Here is a 16,245-nt window from a genome sequence, read left to right on the forward strand (position 1 = left end):
ATAGATAGATAGATAGATAGATATGGGATAGATAGTAGATAGTGATAGGGGTCAATCATATTTTTAATAACCTAACATAAGAAAGATAAGGAAACAGTGTAATAAATGTGACATTAGTTATTTGGTTATATAATGTTATGTATTATGGAAATGAAAAATATGTAAAACATTCCGGAAGTTGCTAGTAGAATTTGGATATAGAATCATATGTCAAAAGGTATATTCAAGCGTTTATTTGGATGATGACTTTAAAATACTAAATGTATGATTAATTAGATTTTATTCAGCTATCTTACAAGTCTGAACTTTTTGACAATGTACTGAATCCCAAGTTTTGACAATGTACTGAATCCCAAGTAGGTGGTTAAAACCAGTTCTATGTGTTTAACTAGAAACAATGCCCTCTCTTTTGATGTGCAAATTGTTGATGGACCTTGAAGATTACATTCTGGTAATTAACAATGTACTCAGCCAGTACGGAGTCAACCTTTATTATCATATGTAACTGTTTTATGTCCACTTCAAACAGTTTTGCTGATACCTTTTGTTTAGAAGGCTTTTGATTTATAGCCATGTTGTAATCTGTTGGAATGTAGACTTGGTCACCAAAAGTAGATTGAAACTAAGTATCAGGTAACATTTGGAAACGCCTTCTTTCCATCTTGCATATAAACTAGCAAATGTCCAAAATAAAGGAGAACTCATTCTGATCACTAGACTGTCTGTGTGTAGTGGTTTACTATGGTTCTCACCTATGATAATTCTCCTTTGAATTTGGACTCAGGCAACATTCGCAATGGTCGACGTTGACAGACCCCCCACAATAGATAGATAGTATATAGATAGATATGAGATAGATAGTAGATAGATAGTATATAGATGGATGAATAGATAGATAGATATGAGATAGAAGATAGATAGATAGATAGATAGATAGATAGATAGATAGATAGATAGATAGATAGATAGATAGATAGATAGAAAGATAGGATATATAGATAGATAGCAGATAGATAGAAGGGTATGAGATAGATAGATAGATAGATAGATAGATAGATAGATAGATAGATAGATAGATAGATATGGGATAGATAGATAGTAGATAGCAAGATAGATAGATAGTATATAGATAGATATGAGATAGAGGATAGATAGATGGATAGATAGATATGAGATAGATAGATAGTATATAGATAGATGGATAGATATGGGCTAGATAGATAGATAGATAGATAGATAGATAGATAGATAGATAGATAGATAGTATATATATAGATGATGGATAGATATGGAATAGATAGATAGATATGCGATAGTTAGATATAGATAGGAGATAGAAAGATAGATAGATATGAGATAGATAGATAGATAGATAGATAGATAAAGGAGGGAGACAGACAGACAGATACACACATTTATATACACTTACCCCAGGGCCTGGTCCACTTCTCCTCCATGTGACAGCAGCAGCAGGAGAGGCAAACTCAGAAGCTTCCTGTTCAGCAAGAAGCAGGGGGGCAGCACATGATCACTGTGCCCTGCCATCCCATGTGACTTCCTCCCTCCTCCCCTGCCGTCCCATGTGACCTCCTCCCTCCTCCCCTGCCGGCCCATGTGAGTACCTCACTGCTTTTCCTCTCAGGCTGGCCGTACTGGCTGCCGCATGATTAGAATCATGCGGAGAAAAGAACCGCCAGCCATTAATGCACTGAATGTGCTTGTGGGTATGGCGGAGGGCGGCCTCGGGGCCCCCTGAGCGCAGGGGCCGGGTCGCCATGGCGACCCCAGCAACCCCTGACGCTACGCCTATGGTGCTCGCTCATCTCTAAAGACATGCTGTGCAGACACATCAGTGCGATCCCATCTAATAATGATATTGTCTATGAAGCGTGCATACCACAATATTTGAGTTTTATATGGGTTAGAATGAGAGTAAATATATTGTTCCTCCAAACAAGCTATTATCAGAGTAGCTAGTGTCAGAGAGAATCTCGACCCCATGGGGACCCCCATTACCTGTTCATTCCATTCAATATATTTACTAATAACCTAATAGAGGGACTGCATGGTAAAATATTGATATTTGCACATACAAAATTATACAAGATAACACAGGCCAACAAATTTTTTGGACTTTTCTATTGCATGAGATTTTTTAACTGTTTCTATGTGCATTTTCAATGCTGATATCAAATGTGTCATCAGTTTTTGTGTGGATACTATAGTTTTCTTGCAATTTGATATTTTTGATTTTAGTCGGAAAATCTATGCTTTGCCATTTTTTTTTTTTCGTCTTTCAGGTTCCACTGACTGCGTGTTACATTGTGATTTGTTTACAGTCAAGTAGAGGAGGTTAAATAGAGTGAAGGCCGAACCTCGGAAGGGAATAAGAACACGTCAATCTCACAGTTTGTAATATGGCTTCGTCAAGTAGAGACAGATGTGTGAATAAACCTGATGCCTTCTGCTACATATGTAGTTTTCATCATTGACTTTAAACATTGCATGTTACATCATGGGAGGGGAGTTGAGGATTGTGTGAGAGTAGGAGGGAGGGGAGATAGGGAAAGTCAGAGGGAATCCGTGAACTTAACCTTAACTTTAAGGTACCTCAAACATGTTTATTCTGTACTATCAGGCAGCAATCATAGAGTCATACAGGCTTGGCGGTTTCCATGTGGGTTTACATTGTTAGAGGGTTATGTGGTGAGAAGGGAGACACTGTCAGACGGTGGAGCTCTCTCTGATGCAGACCCCTAAGACTTAGTGAGGTGGGTGTGAAGGATGAGCAGCGACTGGGGTGGGGGCAGGCAAGGAGAGGAGGGAAAGAGAAGAGCCTGTTGGTGGCTAGTCAAAACCTGTCGGCATTTTCGTTGTCTGGATCCACACTGCCCAGACTCTTCGGAACTGAACCAAAGTATCCTTTTGGTGAGCAATTAGTTTCTCATGGACACAATTTAGGGTAACAGTGTTCTGCATTTCTTCTATGAAGGGGGTATATTTAGATCTCCAATTTCTTGCTATAAGTATTCGTGAAGTGTGGAATATGTGAGACACTATTACTCTATGGCTCCTACATATGTTTCCTATGCCTATTAGGAGCAAGGCTAGTTCGGGTTCGAGTTTCCACAAAGTGAGTAATAGATTGGATATGTGTTGTGAGACCTTATCCCAGTAATGGCATATACGGGGGCATGACCAGAATATGTGAAGTAATGATCCAGTTCCCCCGCAACCTCTCCAGCAGAAGGGGGGGGGGGGGGGGATACATCCCTTCTCATCTGCGACAACCTTAATGGGGAGCAATACCATCTGGTCAGAAGTTTTTGGTACTGTTCCAATTGAGAAGCGCAGGAGGTGGATCTATGTGCCCATTTTAGGGTCTCGCACCACATCTCCTATGAATATTTTTTGTTCAAGTCTTTTTCTCAATTTAGGAAATTGACCGTTTTCTTAAAGGACTGGGTGCCAGAGAGGCAGATGTAGATAGGTTTTGAAATTTTTTTCTGTGGTGTTATGTTTGCATTTAATAAGTCGTTTAGAGGATTTGGTAGCATTGAAGAGATAGACTTGTGGGCTCTTAGGAAATTGCAGATACGTAGGTATGTGTAGTATTCCGAGGGTGGGACTGCATATCTTTCTTGCAGCTGAAGAAAGGAGAGCATAATGTTCCCCTGATACAGGTCTGAAACATTCATGGTTTCTCTGTGTGGCCAGTTGTTTAAGGAGAGGTCAGGCATTAGGAACTTTAGAGTGAGAAGGGGTAGTGGGATTTTTGCTAATATGTTTGGCTCCAAGTTTGATCCCAGGCCTAGTGCATTCCACCCTTGTAATGTGGCTTTCACTGAAGGAGGGTGTTGCAAGGCTTCCTGGGGTTGTATTAAGTTTGCTAGAAGATATGCTTTCCAATTGGTTATGCCCGTTAGGGTTGATTCAATGGAAGCCCACGTTTTGTCTGCCTCTGTGTTGCCCCAGTGTCTGCTTTGGTCGATCAGGAAAGCTTTATGGTAGTTTTGGAGTTTGGGAAGGCCCATGCCTCCGAACTTCAAGGGTCTGTTTAGAATAGAGAATGCCACTCTAGGTTTCGCTCCTCTTCATATGAACCCGCTCATTTGTTGGTGAAATGATAGGAATATAGAATTTGGAATGGGCACAGCGATGGTCCTAAAAAAGTACAGAATGCGGGGAAGAATGAGCATTTTGTACAGTATCACCCTGCCCATCCAGCTTGGCTCGAATTTGGCCAGACGGTCCAGTTCTTTTTGCAATGACGTTTTCAGCGGCGGAAAGTTTCTTGATGGAAGGTCATCAACTGAGGGGGTTAAGAGTATGTCTAAGTAGGGCAGAGAGGAAGGGCACCATTGGAATGAGAATGTAGTTCTCAGGGCTTTTTCGTCTGCTTTGGATAAGTTGATGCCCATCATTTGTGATTTAGTAGAGTTTACTTTATAGTAGGAGATGGCTCTAAATTGTTGCAAAGTAGACACCACCTGGGGAAGTGAGGCTTTTGAATTTGTTAGAGTTAATATTACCTCAGCGACAAATAGGTTAATTCTGTGCATGCATGTTCCTATGGGAATGCCCTCAATATGTGGGTTGGACCTTATTGCCTCCGCCAGTGGTTCCATCATCTTTGAGAATACGAGTGGGGATAATGGACATCCTTGGTGTGTGCCGTTAGTAATTTGAAATGGTTTGGACAGGACACCATTTGTCAGAACAGAAGCTGATGGAACAGTGTAGAGGGCAGTCACAGCCAAGAGGATCGACCAGGAAAAGCCGAATATTCCCAGTACACGGCGCATGAACCCCCAGTGCACTCTGTCGAATGCCTTCTCCGCATCCAGAGCAAGGAGCAGAGAAGGCATCCGCTCAGCGCCAGCCTTGGCTATGAGGTTGATCAGGCGTCTTGTTCCATCTGGAGCCTGCCGTACTCTCGTGAAGCCCACCTGGTCATTTTTAATAAGTTGGGGCAGGATGGGAAATAGTTGGTTGGCTATTATTTTTGCGTAGAGTTTAATGTCCGAGTTGAGGAGTGAAATAGGTAGAAAGTTGCCTGTAGTTTCGGGGAACTTACCCTCCTTGGGAATGGTAAATATAATTGCTTTTAAGTTTTCTGGGGGAACCTTGCCTGTTGACATTATGTGATTAAAAAGTTTTATATATATATATATATATATATATATATATATATATATATATATATATATATAAAAGCAAAGCTGGCTTGAATAGTTTAAGATATTCATTCGAGAATCCATCAGGGCCTGAGGATTTGCCTGTCTTTAATGATCGGATAGCCTGTTCTACTTCTTGCAGTGTGATAGGGAGGCACAGCTCTTGTGTTTGTTTTTGCGAAAGAGATGGGAAAAATAATGTGGATATAAATGCGTTGATTGACTCCTCATTAGGTTGGGGGGTATCTTTGTCGTGGCTTAAATTGTAGAGTGAGTTATAGTTATTGCTGAATTCATCAGCAATTTCTTGTGGGCTGTAAACCCTGCTATTCGTAGTCTGAGAAGTTAAATAAGGGATTCTCGTATTTGCTTTTGTTGCTTTAACTCTATTGGCCATTAATTTGCTCGCTTTGTTATGCGAGTGGTAGTGCTGCATTTTAAGTCTTTTTATGTGGTTCTCATGGTCTATTGCAAGGTGCGCTTGTAATTCCGTTCTTGCTTTTTTTAAAGGAAGAGCGTTTCCCAGGGAGGGATCTGCCTTATGAATCGCAGCCAGGGTGGAAATTTTTGTTAGTAGGTCTAATGTGATTGAGTTGCATTGCGTATTGTAGTGTGCCATCTGCTGGATGAAAAGGCCTCTTATGTATGCCTTATGTGCATTCCATAGTGTGGAAGGACTGATGGAGGGGTTAGAGTTGAGAGCAAAGAATTCAGTGAGCATCCTTCCAGTAGTAGTTGTTTTTAAGAGACATGACATAAGTGTTATTTCTCTAGATAAAAGTATTTGAGGGCGGATGGGACAGGCGGAGGGACAAGGTGATTGGGGCGTGATCTGACCAGGTGATGTCTCCTATTTCATATTTTACCACCATTGGTAAGAGCCATTTAGTTGTTAGAAACATGTCGATGAGAGAGTACGTGTTGTGTCTGTGTGAGAAAAATGTGTAGTCTCTCTCAGATGCATGTTTACATCTTCTTTTCGTAGCCACTCATAGAGATGAGGGGGAGCTTTGTAGCTTTTCGATGTGGAGTCCAAATCTGGACTTTGGATGATATTAAAATCCCCACATATTCGGAGCTTACCTTCAATTATGTGCGAGATTTGTTTAAGAAGACCATTTAGAAAGGCAAGCTGTGCAGTGTTGGGGGCGTAGACATTCACTATGGTGAGGGTCACGTTATTAATTTTGCATATTAAAGCGACAAATCTACATCTTTCATCCAGAACTTCCTTCTGCAGCTGGAAAGCGACCGTTTGTTTTATTGCAATAAGGAAACCTGCTTTTTTCTTTGGACCCTTAGCATGGAAAATTTGGGGAAAGTCCCTATTAGTCAATCTGGCGGTGTCATCTTTTTGGAAATGAGTTTTCTGAACGCAAACCACCTCCGCTTTGGACCTTTTAATTTCTCTCCACAGAAGGGATCTTTTAAATGGGCTATTCAAGCTTTTATGTTAAGAGACATAACCTTCAATGCCATCTGGGTTGTAGTGGTTTTGCGCTAAGGAAACCGCATCCTGATGATAGCCACACTACACAGCAGCAGATACTGTAAAATATCAACAAAAATGTGCAGTCTGTATGTAGAGAGCAAACAATTAGGTACCCTATTGGGAGTAAAAAACATATGGATAAATGCGCAAACTGCGCAAACTCGGGGAAAGTCTGCAGGAATATGGTGACCTAACTTGTCCTTGTATAGACGGTAATCATCGACGTGGACATTCTAAGCTGCATCTCTCCACTCCTGTACGATCTTGGGGGAAGAGTTGTTCCTCTTGGTCTGGTTTTGATCCGATTGTGTTGGGCAAGGAATATTCCACTTCTCTAGTAGTTCCAGGCCTTTATCCAGTGTGGCAATAACATGGGTTCTCCCATTCTTTGGGACGATAATTTTAGTTGGGAAGCCCCATTTGTATCTTACGGCATGGTTTCGTAAGGCAGAGGTTATGGGGGACAATTTCTTTCTTGCTGCTATTGTAGCTTGGGAAAGGTCAGCGTAGAGTGTAATGTTCTGGAAAGGAGCTGGTAATGTGGGTATTTGTCATGAGACTCGCATAAGTTGGTCTTTGATGTGGAAAAAGTGTATCCAAGCGATTGTGTCTCGAGGGCAGGATGATGGGACAGACTAATCTCTTGGTAGTCTGTGGGCCAGGTCGATTGTGAGGTCCAAGGATGAGCATTGTGGAATAGCCGCCCGGATTAGACTTTGCAGGAACGCAATAAGTTCAGAAGGAGGTGTCGATTCAGGAATGCCTCTAAATTTAATGTTATTTCGGCGGTTTCTATCCTCTATATCCGCCAATTTCTTTCGCAGGGATTCTACTTCTTCTTCGAAGTTGTTATGGGAGTCCACTAATGAGTTATGGGCTGCTGCAAAATCTCCCATTTTACGCTCTGTATGGTCCACTCTTTCTCCTAGTTCTTCTACTGTTGCGTTTATGCCTGCAAGGCTATTGGCAATATCTTTTTGTATTGAGGTATGTAGTGCCAGCATTGCTTCTTTCATGAACCTTTCCGAAACAGGGTGGTTGTGAGCTGGCATATCTTTTAGTGATGATTCGGTTGTTTGATCGGAGCTAGTGGAGTAGCGAGCTTACTGTTTCAGCGGTCTGGAAGAATTTGATTTGTTGTTCTCCGTCACTTCTGGGTTAAGTGGGGAGTGTTGGATGCCTCTCTTGCTACTTGTTACCACTAAATCGGCAGGGGAAATGTCATTAGGGCTTATGCGAGCCTGGTCCGGGTGATTTTTGCGGGTCAAGAGGGACCTTTTATTCAAAAGCCTTTTAACAGGCGTTACACGAGGAGAAATACGTGTGTCTGTAAGGGTTTTTTCTTTAAGGACTACATTACTCTCATTTTCTATGTAGGTGTGTGAGGGTATATATATATATTGCCATATGTGTTTTTTATGCTTTTATACCTATATGCAAGTTTTATTCAATTCCAAATGAAAAAAACTTATATGTCGCCTTAAATCAGATATTCCTAAGGCTGAGAGAGAGATGTTCTAGAAATTCAGAGAAAACCACCGAACCAGACATGAAGGCCGCATGTACTTGGCTGTTTTCCCAGAAGCCCATATCAAGATGTTCAACCATGTACATAATTTTCACTGTCTTAGGCCGGACTTCTTAGAATTGAGTGGGTGATTCTTTGTACTGGAGTTAATTGAATACGTGATTTTCTGTACGTAAGCCAGAGGCACCAGTATCAAGATAATGACTGTTATATGATTTTCACTGTCTCAGTCCGCAAATCCGGACTTCCCATATATGGTTATAAGCCCATCACCCCTTGTTGGTGGGGATGGGACAAAGGTATAAGATCTCATGTAATCTGTAATAAAGCAAGTCAGAGAGCCATGTCCCGTGTGAGGAATGATACCAGATCCCTGTGTGGTGTCTCTTCTTACCGCCGGCAACGGGGCAAGTGGGGTGGGCCCGATTGGTGCTGTTCTTAGGAATTTTAACCCTCATAAATGGCGCAACCAACTGGGGCGGTAAAATCGGAGCTTACAGCGCAATTCACCCGGATCCACGCCACTGAGAAACCGTCCTGCTGCAAACCGAGCCTGATCAACTCACTTAGAACTCCAGGTAAGACAAACATATATTTATGTTGTGTTTTACACTGCGAGTCTTGCAGCAGGACTGACTATCTGTGGTTTGTGACCGGACGGGTTGGGTTAAGAGTTCTACACGGTAACTCGTGTGGGCTCCGGGTTTGCCGTGATGGACCACTGACCGTGATATGCGCACCAATGGCTCACCCAGAAACTAGTCTGTAGTTTATTTGTACTTTGAAGTCCGTAGTGTTTTAGCAATAGTGGAGATTGTTTGTTGTATCTGCAGAATTTTTTTTTCTCTTACTTTTCATTTAATCTCACAAGAGAAGGGACCCTCAGTTTAGTTTAGTTAGTTGTTAATGGTTTAGCAGAGAGGGATGCATTTTGTGAGATAAGGCTTCATAGAAATAGGGACTCTCGGTTGTTTTGCCTTATATATGGGGCTAACGATTTGATTTCAGAGAGATGCATTTTTATGGGGCTGGTTCCATAAGGAGAAGGGACCCTCGGTTGTCTGCCGGTATATAAGGGGCTGACAATTTGAAAATTAAGAGGGATGCATTCTATGGAGCGTGTTATTTTATTGTTGTTTTTGTTGTAATATGCGTAAGATCTTATTAAAGAAGACAGAGCCCCTCAAGGGCTGCCGCCGTGTGGATGAATCTGTAAAATGTAAGAAAACTCTTATGAAAATGTGTGACACCGACCCGCACGGCAGATTACAAAATGGTGTCTGGGAGGAGGTCTTTAGAACCCAGAGGTGCCTTGAAAGACCAAGGTTTGCTAGGAGAGAGAGAGAGACAGTCAGAGTAAGTTACGTATGTACACATTATTTGTTTAAGAAAGTATCCGTAAGTGAAATGTTGAAAAGTACAGTAAGTGATCAAGAGGGCGTCAGGAGAGTGTCTATTGAAGGTTATATTGGCAGTTAGGTAGGGGAGAGAAATAAGGGGAGCAGGCAAGTCGATAAGGAAGTTACAATGCATGTGATTTATTGGCAAAGAGAAATGAAAATGTGTATAATACAAGATAGATAATAGATAATATGTATAATCCATACTAGGTGGATATATATGTGTATATATATATACTGTAGTGCAAATAGTTCACTGAGCTTGCTTTTAGGGGAGAAGAGTTTTGTTGACATGTAGCTGCTGTCTCTGTGTAGCCTTCCAAGGTCGGAAGATAACAGCGAGAGAGAAAATGCAATAACAACCTTGGTTAATATCTTTGCTTGCTTGCAATGAATTGAAATGAATTTAATTAGTTATACTGTCTTAGTAGGCAGGGAAATATAGCAATTTCTAAAACATATATTCTTACTTATACAGGGGTTGAAAATGAATGTTGCAAGGTCCCAGGATATGTGTTAATTATGATTTCAAAATGCAGGCAATAGTTTAAGCTAAAACTTATTCAGTCTGTGTTTCATATTCGCGGAGAGATAACAGTCAGGGTCATAAGGGGGGTTGAAAAATACCCAGAGATTCTAAAACACTTCAGCGTTTAATACAGCATATAATAGCTTCAGTAGATAAGAAATATAGAATATTTTAGTCACTCAGCAAATTTTTTCACATAATTTGTCAAAGATAGCGCTCATTCACAATCTCATCTCAATAGAATTATGTACTTTATAAAATGATAAGCACTCACCTCGGTGTTTTTCAGCTGATGTATGTATGTTTGTCAAACTCTTTTTGTCTGTGCATCTGCATGGACTGGTACACCTTCAATGGGGGGTGACGGAGCAGACTTGAGAGCATGGATGGATGTGAGTTAGTGACCCGTGTTTGGGCTGCGTGGAATGTGTGATGCAGATAATTGACTGGGGATAAAAGTCCTCCCCATGCATGGGACTTTGCTTGGTTGAGATGTGGATGCTTGGACTGTTACGCTGAAATGGAGCTGAGAAGACGGACGCAATGTGCCAATATCGAAGGGGTGGAGCTAGATGATGTAATAGTACGTAGTAATGTTTCATCCTTCTTGCACAAGGGAGGGGTGAGAATTTTGAGCAGCTAGTAAAAGTTTTTTTTTTTCTCTGCAGAATACATTCCATTGCAGGCAGGAACAGACTAATAATGAATTCACTTAAAGGGATATCACATTTCCAATATTAGTAGATGTTTTGTAGATTATTCTTCCCCGGTGTAACTCATGTTTCTGTTATACATGTTAACATTTTACAGGCCTTATCTGCATCCATCAAATCTTTTTACAATGAGGTAAATAACTTAAACCGGGTACTATTGTTCCAATTGAGTACCCTGTTTCAAAGGGGGGGAGGAGAAGGCATAGGTGATCTAGGTATTGCAAGTCAGCCATTTTAGGTATTGCAAGTCAGCCATTTTAGGTATTGCAAATCAGCCATTTTTAAATTTTTTGCAAGCCATTTTTAAATTTTTTAAATTTTTTGCAACAAGATTCTGATCTTTTTCAAATAGAATACCAGCCTGATTGTCTAGCAGTGATGCAACAAGAAAATTTAAGTTTTAAAAAGTTACTGAAAGCCCTTGTTAATAATGCATATTTTGAGTTGTTTTTTATAGATGGTACCCAGGGTGATTGATGACTCCACACTGGATATACGGTGGTTACACAACAAGATGTCCTAAAAAGCAGAATGTCTCCGCATGTCGCAGTACAAGAAGCGGAACTAAAAGCCCTCGCTGAGGCGTGCAGAGTGGCCACAGGTAAGACGGCAAACATTTACACTGACTCCCGGTATGCATTTGGCATAGCTCATGATTACGGCCCAACATGGAAGGCCAGACAGTTTTTTACCACAGCAGGACAGCCAATTAAGAATGATGCAGCGGTGCAGTCTCATGGAGGCCCTACTTCTACCTGACAAGGTGGAAAGCTCACACCAATTCCTACACCGGAGAAGCAAGAGGCAATGCCATCACAGGCCACACAGCAAAAGCAGCGGCCCTCAAGCTGTGGAAGAAAGAAGAAAAGAAGAATTTAACAATAATTTTGGACTTTGACTACACTTGGACTTTGATAACAACTTGGACTTTGATAATAATTTTGGACTTTGATTTGAACTTGGACTTTGATAAAAACATTGGACTTTGATATGCTAAAGACTTTACAGTTACAAGCCAGCAAGGAAGAAAAAGACAAATGGACTAAAAAGGGACGGCGTATGGTGAACAGTCAACAGAACTTGCTTACCATAGTCCCTGTGCCCCATGATGGCCCAGCTGACGCACGAAAAGACGCACCTCTTAAAGCAACAATGATGTCGACGCTTGAACAAGGACGGGTGGCTCCTTGGTTTTCTGTAGCTGCTGCATCATTTGTCCAATTTTGCATGATCTTTGCCGTAAAGCAACAGGGCAGAAGTAAATTTGCCACATCACACTTGCCTGGACCACTCTACCCATTTCAGGGATTGCAAATTGGCTACACTCAGCTCCCACTTGTTGGGAAGCATGAATATATGCTTGTTGTTGTTGATGTCTTTTCAGGTTGGAGACCTACTCTGTTACCAAAGTAAATAAGCAGGTAACCGCACGGAAGCTCATGAATGAGGTAATCCGCAGATATGAGGTACCGGAAGTGATTGAGTCAAACAAAGGTACAAATGTCACAGGTGAAATAATGCAACACATCATGTCTGTTTTGGGTATATTCTAGGCTTTTCACACACCCTACCATCCGCAGAGTAGGGGGAAAGTAGATACAAAAGGCAATAGAGAAAATGGTAAAATTTTGAATTGAGTGTCTTTCATTAGTTTTTCTTTTTCTTAGGAGGGTACATGCCTCAGTATCAGAGTTTGGGGAATGATTTTCTTGTTAATTTTGTCATAGGCCTCTCTAAGGAATTGTTAGTAATCCATTCTGTAGTCTCTGCTTTTCTCCCAGGTCCTACAGATGAGTGTCACAATCTGAAACCAGGTGACAGGGTCTATGTAAAAAAGTTTGAGCGAGAAACCCGGTTTGAATGTCCTTACCAGATGTTGTTCACCACCCCAACTGCAGTCAAGCTCGAAGGAAAGCCCACTTGGATCCACACTTCGCACTGAAAGAACTAATGATCCTGCATATCCTTTAAATGCTATAATGTGGTACAATTCCTCTAACACACACCTTTGACTACTGTACACTAGCCCCTGTTTCAGAACAAATTAATACAATCAACAAGAGTACACTGAGGGTGAGAATCCAACATCGCATCGTGCTAAGAGAGAAGTTAACGTTCAAGGTGGTAACTTTGATCCACATGTATATATAGATGCAATAGGAGTGCCAAGGGGGGTGCCAGATGAATTTAATTCTAGAGATCAGGTTAAAGCAGGTTTTGAGTCCTTATTTGCTATTGTCACTGTTAATAATAATGTAGATTGGATGAATTGTATCTATTACAATCAGCAGAGGTTTGTAAACTACACCAAGGATGCTTTACAAGGGTTAGCTGACCAGTTAGGGCCCACTGCATCCATGGCGTTCCAAAATAGAGTGGCCGTGGATATGATTTTAGCAGAAAGAGGTGGGGTATGTAATTTCCTGTTTGTGTATTATCCCTTTTATGTGACCAAAATTTCCCTTGTTTGAAAAAAGATGAAGAGCCAGTTCCGATAATGCCAACCAGATACGTTACCTGAAGAATGGAGAAATGTACTAGTACTGCGCCGCCTCAGTCTCATAAGATGGACTGTCAGTGGACTTCCCATATGCCTAGGGACAGTGCAGAAGACCTTAGGTTCCGGCGAGGGCACACCCTGTGGGGTGTTAACTTGTACAGATAGAGGGTATGGAGGCCCGGAAATAAGCCCAGGGAATCCATGGCCTCCTTCTGAGGTGAGGTAGGGATCCCTCTCCCTTTTAGGAGTAGGGACGTACGGGCAGTGGAGAAACCCTGACGCAAGGGAGAGACGACCGAGGAAGAGTGCAAAGTCTGATGCTTGATCTCCATATTAAGTTTTTTAGGGGGGTTTGTGAGGGTATATATATATATTGCCATATGTGTTTTTTATGCTTTTATACCTATATGCAAGTTTTATTCAATTCCAAATGAAAAAAACTTATATGTCGCCTTAAATCAGATATTCCTAAGGCTGAGAGAGAGATGTTCTAGAAATTCAGAGAAAACCACCGAACCAGACATGAAGGCCGCATGTACTTGGCTGTTTTCCCAGAAGCCCATATCAAGATGTTCAACCATGTACATAATTTTCACTGTCTTAGGCCGGACTTCTTAGAATTGAGTGGGTGATTCTTTGTACTGGAGTTAATTGAATACGTGATTTTCTGTACGTAAGCCAGAGGCACCAGTATCAAGATAATGACTGTTATATGATTTTCACTGTCTCAGTCCGCAAATCCGGACTTCCCATATATGGTTATAAGCCCATCACCCCTTGTTGGTGGGGATGGGACAAAGGTATAAGATCTCATGTAATCTGTAATAAAGCAAGTCAGAGAGCCATGTCCCGTGTGAGGAATGATACCAGATCCCTGTGTGGTGTCTCTTCTTACCGCCGGCAACGGGGCAAGTGGGGTGGGCCCGATTGGTGCTGTACTTAGGAATTTTAAGCCTCATAGGTGCCTGATGTCTTGGCAGCAGCATTTAAGTTATCTTGTTTTAGTTGGGGCTTCAGCCCTTGGCTCTGGGTAGTCGTTATTAATTGCCTCAGGACCTGTGGTTTGATGTCTGGACTGTGGTATGCCACAATGGGGGATCTCCCTAGAAGCATGATCCTGAGAGGCTGGGGATGGACGCCCATTGAGACTTGCAGCAGCGGCAGTCTAATCAGGGAGGCTCTCATCTGGAGCAAACCAAGGGAGATATACCTCACCCACCTGCATTTCCTGTGCCCAGTCCGGCTGGCCAGCGGCACTCACAGCAAGCGGTGTGGGCGAGAGTTCCACAGCGGATTCCATGAGGCCGGTGGAGCCACGGCGAGCGTGGATCCAGCCTCCGTTCTCCATCTCCTTCTGTAATGCTGTCGGAGGTCCCGCAGGTAAGTCTGGTGCGGCGACGAAAGCTCCGTGTCCCCAGTCTGAGTGGTTTTCAGCATCGGCGGTCGGAGACCTCTCCAGGGAGTCAGTCGTGACGTAAGCGGGGGGGTCTCCCGGTCTTCGGCTCGAGCAGTCGGCTGTACTGTCTCCGATGTCCATAATCAACAGTGCTGCATGCAGGGAAGTAGAGGGGAGAATTCTTCTGCTTGTAGGCAGTTCGGGAGGCTTCGTCCTCCGCCGCGGCCAGTATCTCCTTCAGCAGGTCCCTTCATGGCATCTGATGATTTCTCTCCTCTTACTGAGCGCGAGAGTACAGGGCCACCATCTTTGGACTTCTCTCCTCGGCTTTTTGTGGCATAAAAGTCCATCAGCTTTTTTGGGGACAGCTTTCTCACCCTTCTGGGCATAATGTTTGCTGTTTGTCTTCTGGTGTGAAGTTAAACTAGAGATTCTATGGACACACCAGATCTATCATTCAGTGGTGTCACTGTGCTGCAGCGGCACATGTAGAGACTGCGGATGGATTTACTAGTCAAAATATGACCGTTTTCTGGCACAACTGCAACAGCAGGTGAGTGGGGATGGCTGCGGTGACGCACCGTGACACCACCTCTTCGGGGAGTGCGGGTGGTCTCTGCTTTACATCGGGAGCCTCCGGGATGTTCCAGGGGAGGTGACATGGATGGCAATTATAAAGTCTGTAGCTTTATTCACATGAGTATTTTTACGCGGCTACGGAGTCGCGTTTTCACGTCCGGCCAATATACGCTACCATCTGAGACGTTGGTTCCCAATGCATTCGTTCACATGGGAGAATTTGTGGTCCATAAAAAATGTTGCACCAGAAAAATAGAAAAATAGAACGGACGCAACTGAAAAAAACGAGCATTTTTATGTCCAGCCGGAAAAGATGGTTCTGGTTCTATCTTTTGCCCGATATACGCTGGCAGCTCCCATAGACTCCTATGGGAGCTGTGAAAAAGGGAGGGGAGGCAGTTTAGCAGCGTCCAACACAGGGAAAACGTAACAGGCGCCTCTATTTAGGCATTTAAAGTCATTCCGAGGATTTATGCTGAGCGAGGGATTTACGGGCTGCGACTTATTTTTTTGCTAATACGTCCCACCCAGCCGTGTGAATGGACGAGAAAATGCTAATTACCTCAGGACTTGATAGCAAAAAATCTTCCATTCAAGTGAATACATAGCGCGGACGAGGGAACGTAAAAACACATATGCTCCTGTGAAGGAGCTCTTTAAATGTAAGATTTATTGACTCCTGGAGTTTGAATCTGCTTGGAACTTCCATCGTGTGTCACATTGTTCTCGCCTCCACCCTGAGGGTGAACAGGAAGCATTAATTATTGTTACGAGTTTTCTTCTGCTATTAATAGCGCCGTGTTCACGTAACAGAAGAAATAACGTCTGACGTGACGCAACCAGGAACTAAATACAGGTTTATTGCAGCCATTTACCTTCATTAACCAGAGCCCATAATTATTTTGTACCAGAGATATTAATTGACACAAAA

The 16,245-nt window shown here is 42.5% G+C and overlaps 1 protein-coding gene across 1 annotated transcript in view; it reads left to right on the plus strand.

Moving 5' to 3' along the window:
• The window catches only part of LOC136633508 (uncharacterized), a 767,630-nt gene that overhangs the window by 506,753 nt on the left and 244,632 nt on the right, over positions 1 to 16,245 (plus strand). The gene's annotated exons all lie outside the window — the stretch shown is intronic.

This window comes from Eleutherodactylus coqui, chromosome 6 (assembly GCF_035609145.1).
Source record: "Eleutherodactylus coqui strain aEleCoq1 chromosome 6, aEleCoq1.hap1, whole genome shotgun sequence".
Lineage (NCBI taxonomy): Eukaryota > Metazoa > Chordata > Amphibia > Anura > Eleutherodactylidae > Eleutherodactylus > Eleutherodactylus coqui.